General features: G+C 43.3%; 1 long non-coding RNA gene across 1 annotated transcript in view; it reads right to left on the minus strand.

Moving 5' to 3' along the window:
- Nucleotides 1-1,566: 1,566 nt before the first annotated feature.
- LOC141094384 (uncharacterized) overlaps nucleotides 1,567-9,118 on the minus strand; it is a 17,687-nt gene continuing 10,135 nt past the window's right edge. The window contains exons 2-3 of the long non-coding RNA XR_012233053.1: nucleotides 6,524-6,613; nucleotides 1,567-3,435 (exon numbers count right to left, since the gene is read on the minus strand). This is a non-coding gene — a long non-coding RNA (uncharacterized lncRNA). The remainder of the gene's footprint in view (nucleotides 3,436-6,523; nucleotides 6,614-9,118) is intronic.

A 9,118-nucleotide genomic window follows, 5' to 3' on the forward strand; every position in this document is an offset into this window, starting at 1 on the left:
TTCTGACCCTACCATCCGAATGTCGCAGCAGAAATCGAGACTCATCAGACCAGGCAACGTTTTTCCAATCTTCTACTGTCCAATTTCGATGAGCTTGTGCAAATTGTAGCCTCAGTTTCCTGTTCTTAGCTGAGAGGAGTGGTACCCAGTGTGGTCTTCTGCTGCTGTAGCCCATCTGCCTCAAAGTTCGACGCACTGTGCGTTCAGAGATGCTCTTCTGCCTACCTTTGTTGTAACGGGTGGCAATTTGAGTCACTGTTGCCTTTCTATCAGCTCGAACCAGTCTGCCCATTCTCCTCTGACCTCTGGCATCAACAAGGCATTTCCGGCCACAGAACTGCCGCTCACTGGATTTTTTTTCTTTTTCGGACCATTCTCTGTAAACCCTAGAGATGGTTGTGCGTGAAAATCCCAGTAGATCAGCAGTTTCTGAAATACTCAGACCAGCCCTTCTGGCACCAACAATCATGCCACGTTCAAAGGCACTCAAATCACCTTTCTTCCCCATACTGATGCTCGGTTTGAACTGCAGGAGATTGTCTTGACCATGTCTACATGCCTAAATGCACTGAGTTGCCGCCATGTGATTGGCTGATTAGAAATTAAGTCTTAACACACAGTTGGACAGGTGTACCTAATAAAGTGGCCAGTGAGTGTAGGTCGATAGTAAATAGTCTCCTGATGAGTCGCCTTTGGTGAGGACGACGAAACCCGTAGAAATGAGAGGCCTGGAGAGCAAGTGTGGATACGTCACCTCACCCTATATACTGAGATGTGGGGTATAGGATTTTCTATTAGTCACCTTCTGACTAACCTTCAGGGGTGAATTGTGGGTATAGTTTTACATTTGGAATTAATAAAGTTTAGTTTTATCCTCTTGTCAGTGAATCTTCTAATCAGAGGATAAATATATATAAATATGACTATTGATGGACCCATATGTATCTGTATATTTTCTTTCTATATCTCTTTAATATGTCTATGATATCCTTGATGTGTAATTATGACTGCATTTTGGATGGAGCCTTTCGCACTCTTTGGGTGCACTATTGAGATACACATAAATATACACACATTTGTGTGTTCTCCTTCGGTGCCTGTATCTGCAGGCAGAGTGTTTTGATGTGGCTACACTTGGAATGTGTGGTTATTTTTCTGTCTATTATATACCATACAATATACATGTCCATGTAATACTAATGTGATGTCTATACAGCTTAGTATTGTTTGGGAAATCGCTATATGTTGCTATATGTCCAGATATTGGTGCAGAACAGGATACTTTAGATAGAATTCATCTGATTCAATCATGTTGCTGAATACATGCCAGTCATAATAATTGTATAAGTATTCCCCTTTATAACCCGTGTGACCATCCCATAGTTTCAGGATGTGGCTCCATGATATAACTATGCCAGATGTATAAACTATTTAACGATCTAATTATATACGGCGACCGGTTTTTGTAGGTATCTCGTCTTTCAATGACTGGTGATTCAGACACCATTCGTGGTGTCTGCGGACTTGTACGCATTTGGAAACCACACAGAACACGACACACGGGTACAATATTTAAGCGCAATTAATACTTTATTGATAAGCAGACATGGGGGAAGACGTGGGGGACAGATATGTGGAAACATAAAGTGCAACAGTGCAAACGAAGACGCGCCTGGCCAGACAAAATTGTATCACCAATGTAAATGCATATAGCTGAAACAGCAGTTGAAATTGAATAACAGGTGCCTAAGAGAAATACTACTTATTAATAATATATACTCCTCATGTATATACAGTCATGCCCCATACTCTATAAAGGGCCTAAGAGGCCAAAGAGTAGTTAATCAAGTTAACCAATTAACCCCTGATGTCAACACCAAGGGGCAGGTGACATACAAAATACCAACTCCCATCGGTCATAATTCCCTGCAAATGCCTTCACACTGATAGGGAGAAGAGACATGTGAACAAGGAGTAGTTGTGACGGGGAACAAACCCCATTAATTACCTGTTTAGGCACATATGCTGCGTCTGGCTACCGATGCGTCTCCCCGACGCGCGTTTCGGAGCAAGGCTCCTTCGTCAGGGGGTGTGTCAAGGGACAAGGAAGGGAGATGCCCACGTGATATAGAGCTAAACCGGATGTTCCATGACGTGTACCGGATGTGACACGTGCTTTACCATGACGACCCAAGACGCAAGGTGAAAGCCGCGTCATGCAAAGGAAAGCCCCGGAGAACTCCGGAGACCGCCCCGTGCATGAAGACGCAACGGCCACCATACACGCCTGGGGCATGGTGTGCACGCGTCAAGGAACACTGTCCTGGACAAAGGTATAAATCACCTTGGATGATCGACCTATTACATGGAAGGAAAGATAGAAAATATCTTCGCCCCTTGTATGTACAATGGTGGGAAACACTATCACATATAAACTCATAATATATTAATAATAGGCCTTAAAGTATATATACTTAGAGTTAATTAACCCCTTCAGCACATATTAGCGAGAGATCCATGTATATGGACTCAGAATATCTATTAAGAAGAAATTAACTCATTAAGTACACATTAGTAGTACATTTACATATACTTAAGCCATATTAACCCTTTGGAGGCTCAATAATATGGACCCCTACATAATTTCAGATAGTATATCCAGGGCAATTTAGCCCATTATTTGATCACTTATTACAACATGTATATACCAGAAGTATAAAACTCCTTAAGTATTCAATATTGAGAAACTTATAAACGAATGTTATAAGATGTAAAGTTAAATCAAATGTGGCAACCATACATAATATACATTATGCATAGTTATTAGTGACATATGCCGTAAGGCGGAAGATGTGTCCACAAGTCATCAGCTATAAAACCGATAACCTATGTTCATCGAATGAATGGAGTAAGTATGTCATATTTAATATTTTTGACAGTAAGTCCCTGTTTTCAATCCACAATATTATTCAAATCCCATCAGATCATAGACACAAAGTCCCCAGGCAGGCAATATGTCACTCCACATAGAAAGAGAATTATTAGGCCATCAGTAGACCAAAAATTCTTCTACCATGGCTAATCGAAAAAAACAATAGCTATGTCTATCGGAAATAAATCCCCATTACTAGTCACCAAACTGGTAAACTAAAAATTCAGGTGAACAATAGACATCGTTTGTTTATAACATTCGTCAAGGGAAACCAAAATTACAAATCCAAGTGTGTGGTTACCAACACTGAAGCACACAGTTCCAAACAGAATATTAAAACATTCTACATAAAAATGAATCATATAAGAGTCCTCCACAGTCTCAGCCAAGGATTCTCTATCCCATCCAATTAGGAAGACTCTGTCAAGGAATCCAAAGGGCTTCTTCCAAGTCAAGTAGATGAACCGAAAACGCAGGCACCAATTCTCCTCTCAAGAAAAAATCTAAAATCAAAAAGTGAAAAACAAGTTACATTTTTTTTAAAAACACTAGACAGCACTGCGGCACAATCGGCCACCACAACACTATCCAGTAGAGAGAAAAAGAAAGGTTTCACAGGAATGGAGCATATGATAAATTTTCATTTAGTCCCTGTGGGTGGACCGTGTTCAGGGCCCAAATCCACCGTGTTTCCTTCTGGGCGAGACGCTGGGATATTCTCCCTCCCCGTATTCCCAAATCCACCATATCGATTCCTCTTACCCTAAGGCCTTTAATGTTACAATTGTGAAAGACCTTAAAGTGTTTTGGAATCGTCTTTAAAAGGTGTACATCCGTTTCCATGGCCGCGGCCTCTATGCCCAGTACATGCTCCCTAACCCTGATCTTAAGCTGTCGGGTAGTTAACCCAACATAGATCAGGGAGCATGGACATGTGGCATAGTAGACTACATTCCGAGATGTGCAAGTAATGGATTTCAAGACTTTATATGTCTTACTACCCGAAGAATTGGTAAACGTGTCCATCCTCTCCATATTGGCACATGCCACACAATGGCCACAGGCGGTACTACCGCCACCTTTTTTATGCACAAATGTATCTAAGAATGTCCTAGGGGGATCCCCAACATAGTGGCTATGTACCAAATAACCTCCCAGATTTTTTGCCCTCCTAAATGTTATCTGGGGTGTATCTGGGATAATTTTGGCAATCACTGGGTCCGTTTGCAGGATAGGCCATGATTTTTGTAAGATGGTACGCATCTGCTCCGATCGAGCATTGAAGTTTGTAATGAACCTTACCACATCAGACTTAGCTGTTGTGTCTCTGGATTTGTATAAAAGAGCATTTCTATCACTCGTTTTAGCCCGTAAATAAGCTCTTTTAATAGAGCGGTTGCTGTAACCTCGCTCAGAGAAGCGAATCCTCATATCCCTAGCTTGGTCCTCAAAATCTTCCATCATTGAGCAGATGCGTCGAAGCTGCAGAAATTGCCCAACGGGTACCGACCGTATCATATGTGATGGATGGGAGGAAGATGCGTGCAAGAGCATGTTAGTAGAAGTCGGTTTTCTGAAGATAGTAGTTTGCACAACCCCCTCTTGATCTTTACTTATTAGGACATCCAGAAATTCAACCCTAGATTTATCAATAGTAGCAGTCAAATGTATGTTACGATCCCCATCATTTAGGTGTTCAATAAATTGCTCCAAAGATCCTCTATCTCCTTGCCAGATCAAGAGAATGTCATCTATGTAGCGCGTCCATAAAAGGACGCCCTCCATAGATGCCAGTCGATCTGACACCAGGAGGTCCCTCTCCCACAGCCCCAGGAAGAGATTAGCGTATGAGGGCGCATATGCCGCCCCCATCGCTGTCCCCTGAAGCTGTAGGAAGAAGGACCTCCTGAAGAGGAAGAAGCTATGAGTCAGGGCAAATTCCAAAATCTCCAGGACCAGTGTCCGAAGTCCTACCGAAATACTAGACATAGATAGAAAAAATTCGGTGGCACGTAGGCCATCCTCATGTCGGATGTTCGTGTATAATGATTCCACGTCCATGGTACAGAGGAACGTGTCATCATCAAGGATAAGGCCATCAGTTCTGCGTAGGAGTTGGTTCGTATCCTTTAGGTATGAAGGAAGATCTTCAACTAGTGGTTGGAGTATAGAGTCCAACCACTTGTTCACACATTCTAGATAGCCACCTCGTCCCGACACTATGGGTCTTCCTGGAGGGATTTTGATATTTTTGCATCTTTGGGAGGAGGTATTAAGTGGGGATGGCGGGTTCTGTCACCCAAAGTGCAGACCCCAGTTTTCCTTGGTAATAATTGCAGCCTCCATTCCCCTATTTAAAATCGACCTGAACTGTGAGCAGAAGGCAGACAAGGGGTTATATGTCAGTCTTTTGTAACATGTACTGTTGCTTAATTGGCGCATTGCTTCTTTTTCATAGGCCGGTTTAGGCCATATAACAATGTTACCCCCCTTGTCCGCCGGCTTGATCACAGCATCAGGAAGATCAATTAAAAATGTTAGACGATTTCTCTCCTCCACAGACAAATTGTCTCTCTGGACATATTGTGAAACACTTAGGAATTCATTGGTCACAACTTTTACGAAGAGATCTATTGCACTGCAATTAGTAAGGGGGGAAATTTCTTTGAGCGTGTCCTCAAAGAGGGAGGCAGGGGTTAGATGTTCCTCAGACAAATCCTCCAGTGTTCTCAGTGCCGTCTGCTCCTCTGCTGTAGGAAACAATGCTTTAAGATTACCATCAAAGAAGAATCATTTGAGGAGGAGAGACCTTGCAAAAATATTCAAATCCGTGATAGCTGTAAATCTATCAAATCCTGCCACTGGAGAAAACGATAGACCTTTATGTAACAAGGTGCAGTCTGCTTGTGTAAGTATATGACTACTAAGATTGATTACCTTGTTTGTACTGGCAGGACCTTCAGTAGAACGATTCTTCTTTCTCTTTTGCAGATTAATAATTATGATTTCTCATCCTCCCATAGTTAATACCAGAACGGGTAACGAAGGAGGAGGTGGAAGCATCTGACTGTACACTAAGAGAAGACACTGAAGTATTTGATGTGCTCCGATGAATGGATGGTGTCTGGGTCATAGACTTTCTCCAAAAATAGACACTATTATTTTGATAGTCCCTGAGATCTCTATTAAATTTAGACGTCTGTGTCTCATTAATCTTTTTCACCACCATATCGATATCTTTTTCAAGGATATCCTCATACGATTTTATTTGTTCAGTTGAACAATTAGTCCTCAGCTCAGTCAATGTTTGATCAATATCTTTGTCTAGGCCATCGATTGTTTTAGTATTCAAACCGACTAATAATTTCATAAGAGTTGTAGAACAAGCTCCACACGCTTCCTCCCATCCAGATATGAAGTCGGCATCCTCAACGGGAAAGGTAGGAAGGACCCGAACACGGAGTCCCCTGGGTATCATCTTTTTATCAATATACTTTTCAAGAAAAATTCTATTCCACCATATCTTTGTTCTCTTAATTTTTTGAAGAGATTCAAAGGTGGCATCACTCCTGTGTACACCAACTCTCATACCAGTGTCTCCATCATGTCCGAAAATGGCATCTGCTTGTCCGAGCCAAGATTTCTCTCTGGCTCTGTAATCCATGTTACCGAGGCAACACCCTGTGCATAACACAGAAAATAGATATACTGTCACAGCGAGGGTAAAAAACAGCATGCTATATAAATCTTTCAAATCTATGCTGTTATGTAAATAATGGACCATGAAGGACCCATCGCTACAAGAGAGAACAATAGTGTGGAAACCACACAGAACTCGACACACGGGTCCAATATTTAAGAGCAATTAATATTTTATTGATAAGCAGACATGGGGGAAGACGTGGGGGACAGATATGTGGAAACATAAAGTGCAACAGTGCAAACAGAGATGCGCCTGGTCAGACAGAATTGTATCACCAATGTAAATGCATATAGCTGAAACAGCAGTTGAAATTGAATAACAGGTGCCTTAGAGAAATACTACTTATTAATAATATATACTCCTCAGTCATGCCCCATACTCTATAAAGGGCCTAATAGGTCAAAAAGTAGTTAATCAAGTTAACCAATTAACCCCTGATGTCAACACCAGGGGGCAGGTAACATACAAAATACCAACTCCCATCGGTCATAATTCCCTGCAAATGTCTTCACACTGATAGGGAGAAGAGACATGTGAACAAGAAGTAGTTGTCATGGGGAACAAACCCCATTAATTTCCTGTTTAGGCCCATATGCTGCATCTGGCTACCGGCGCGTCTCCCCGACGCGCGTTTCAGAGCGAGATTCCTTCGTCAGGGGGTGTGTCAAGGGAGGGCGATGCCCGCGTGATATAGAGCTAAACCGGATGCTCCATGATGTGTACCGGATGTGACACGTGCTTCACCATGACAACCCAAGACGCAAGGTGAACGCTGCGTCATGCAAAGGAAAGCCCTGGAGAACGCGGTATGCTCCGGGGTGTCGCGCGGCTTCCGGTGTCTCTCTGCAGCTGGTTGCCATGGCATCATGGACAGCGTACTTCCTGCTTTTAGATGCTGGCGCCCCCCGGCATTCCCGGTTGTCATGACTGAGAATGTGTCACTTCTGGTCCACGCCTTCCATCTTCCGGGCTGACCTCTTTTTAAAGATCCCGGTTTTCACTCTGTACACGCCCCCTGACAAAGGACGAGCATCCGAAACGCGCGTCGGGGCAGACGCGCAGACCCCTGTAACCTTCACCGTGCTGCACACATGAGGCAACTCTTTATAACAGCGCATAGTGATTATGGCGATTCATAATATTTGACACTTGTCATATTTTTACATAGCCTTGTAGGCATCATGGTCCTGTCTGGCAGCTAGTGGTTTAATATGATGTCCATTAGGTGGTTGTCTTTAACCCCTTTGTTGATGTATTTGTGGCTTGTCCACTAGTTAATTATGGACTTACATTAATATACATGGTACCGTGACCCTACTGTTACACCATCTCATGTCCCACGCTTAGGCTTTTAGGGGTCTTAGTGTTTTCTCCCATGAGCTGCACGGGTTGTCCGTGCCTGCGCTTTAATTTGTCACTGTCTTTACCTGCATAATATTTCATAAAGATTTATACTATTTTATGGTTGGATCTGTAGTCATGCATTTGTGGTTTTTCCACCCCCTTTGTTGATGGTCTTGTACCTTGTATGGACTCAATGGACTGTCATCTTCCTACGCTTGTCATTACCTCCTCTCTGTGTGTGTGCCACAGGTGGGACAGCAACCCTGGGAGCTCTGAAGTCATGGCTCCTCTTATCCCGATGCATCAGCGGAAGGGTGAGACTCTGTAACGTGCCCCATCTTGGGTATTTTGCTGGGACTGTTCTATGTGTTATCTGCCTGTTTTCTGGTTCAATAAAGCATTGCCACACTGTGTTACCCTCACCCTGTGTTGTCTGAGTAGCGTTTTGCACACGTTATAAGGAGAGCGGGAGTTCGGCGAGATGATGCCTGGTCCATGGAGTTTTGGCTAGTGGACCGGGGCGCTCGCTGACTCCCCCATGTCTCCACAGGCATGCATCAATAGTCTCCATGGGAGACTAGCAGCTGCCATAACCCAATCGGCTCTGCTGCATACAGGTGATGATCAGATCACCTGTATGTAGCAGAGTTGCTCACTTGCTATGAGCGCCGACCACCGGGCAGCTCTCATAGGATCCGGCAAGTGACAACTATACAGGTGTGCATGAGACCTCTGCTTGTCATGCCAACCCATTGATGACCCACGATTGCGTGACAGGGTCACCGATGGGCGGGATTTCCTGTCCATCATGTGCTGGAAAAGATGTGGCCTCAGCGCTGGTGCCCATATCAAAGGGAGGGGGTCCGACATCAGCGTACATTTCCACCCGATGTCGGAAAGGGGTTAAAGGGGATTGTTTTTACAGAGACAGAAGTGGTAAATCATGTATACATACAAATAATTACAAATACACAGCTTATAATGTGAAATAGTATATAGGTAAGGCTACTTTCATACTTGCTTTGTTTTGCAGCGCGTTTTTCCCGAAAAAAACGCATAGAAAAAACGCATACAAATGCTGCGTTTTTTTCAAGCATTTTTATGAGCATGCATGAAAAAACGCAGCGTTTTTATGCGTT

The sequence above is a fragment of the Dendrobates tinctorius genome, unplaced genomic scaffold, assembly GCF_039654945.1.
Source record: "Dendrobates tinctorius isolate UK_male_01 unplaced genomic scaffold, ASM3965494v1 ptg000063l, whole genome shotgun sequence".
Classification (NCBI taxonomy): domain Eukaryota; kingdom Metazoa; phylum Chordata; class Amphibia; order Anura; family Dendrobatidae; genus Dendrobates; species Dendrobates tinctorius.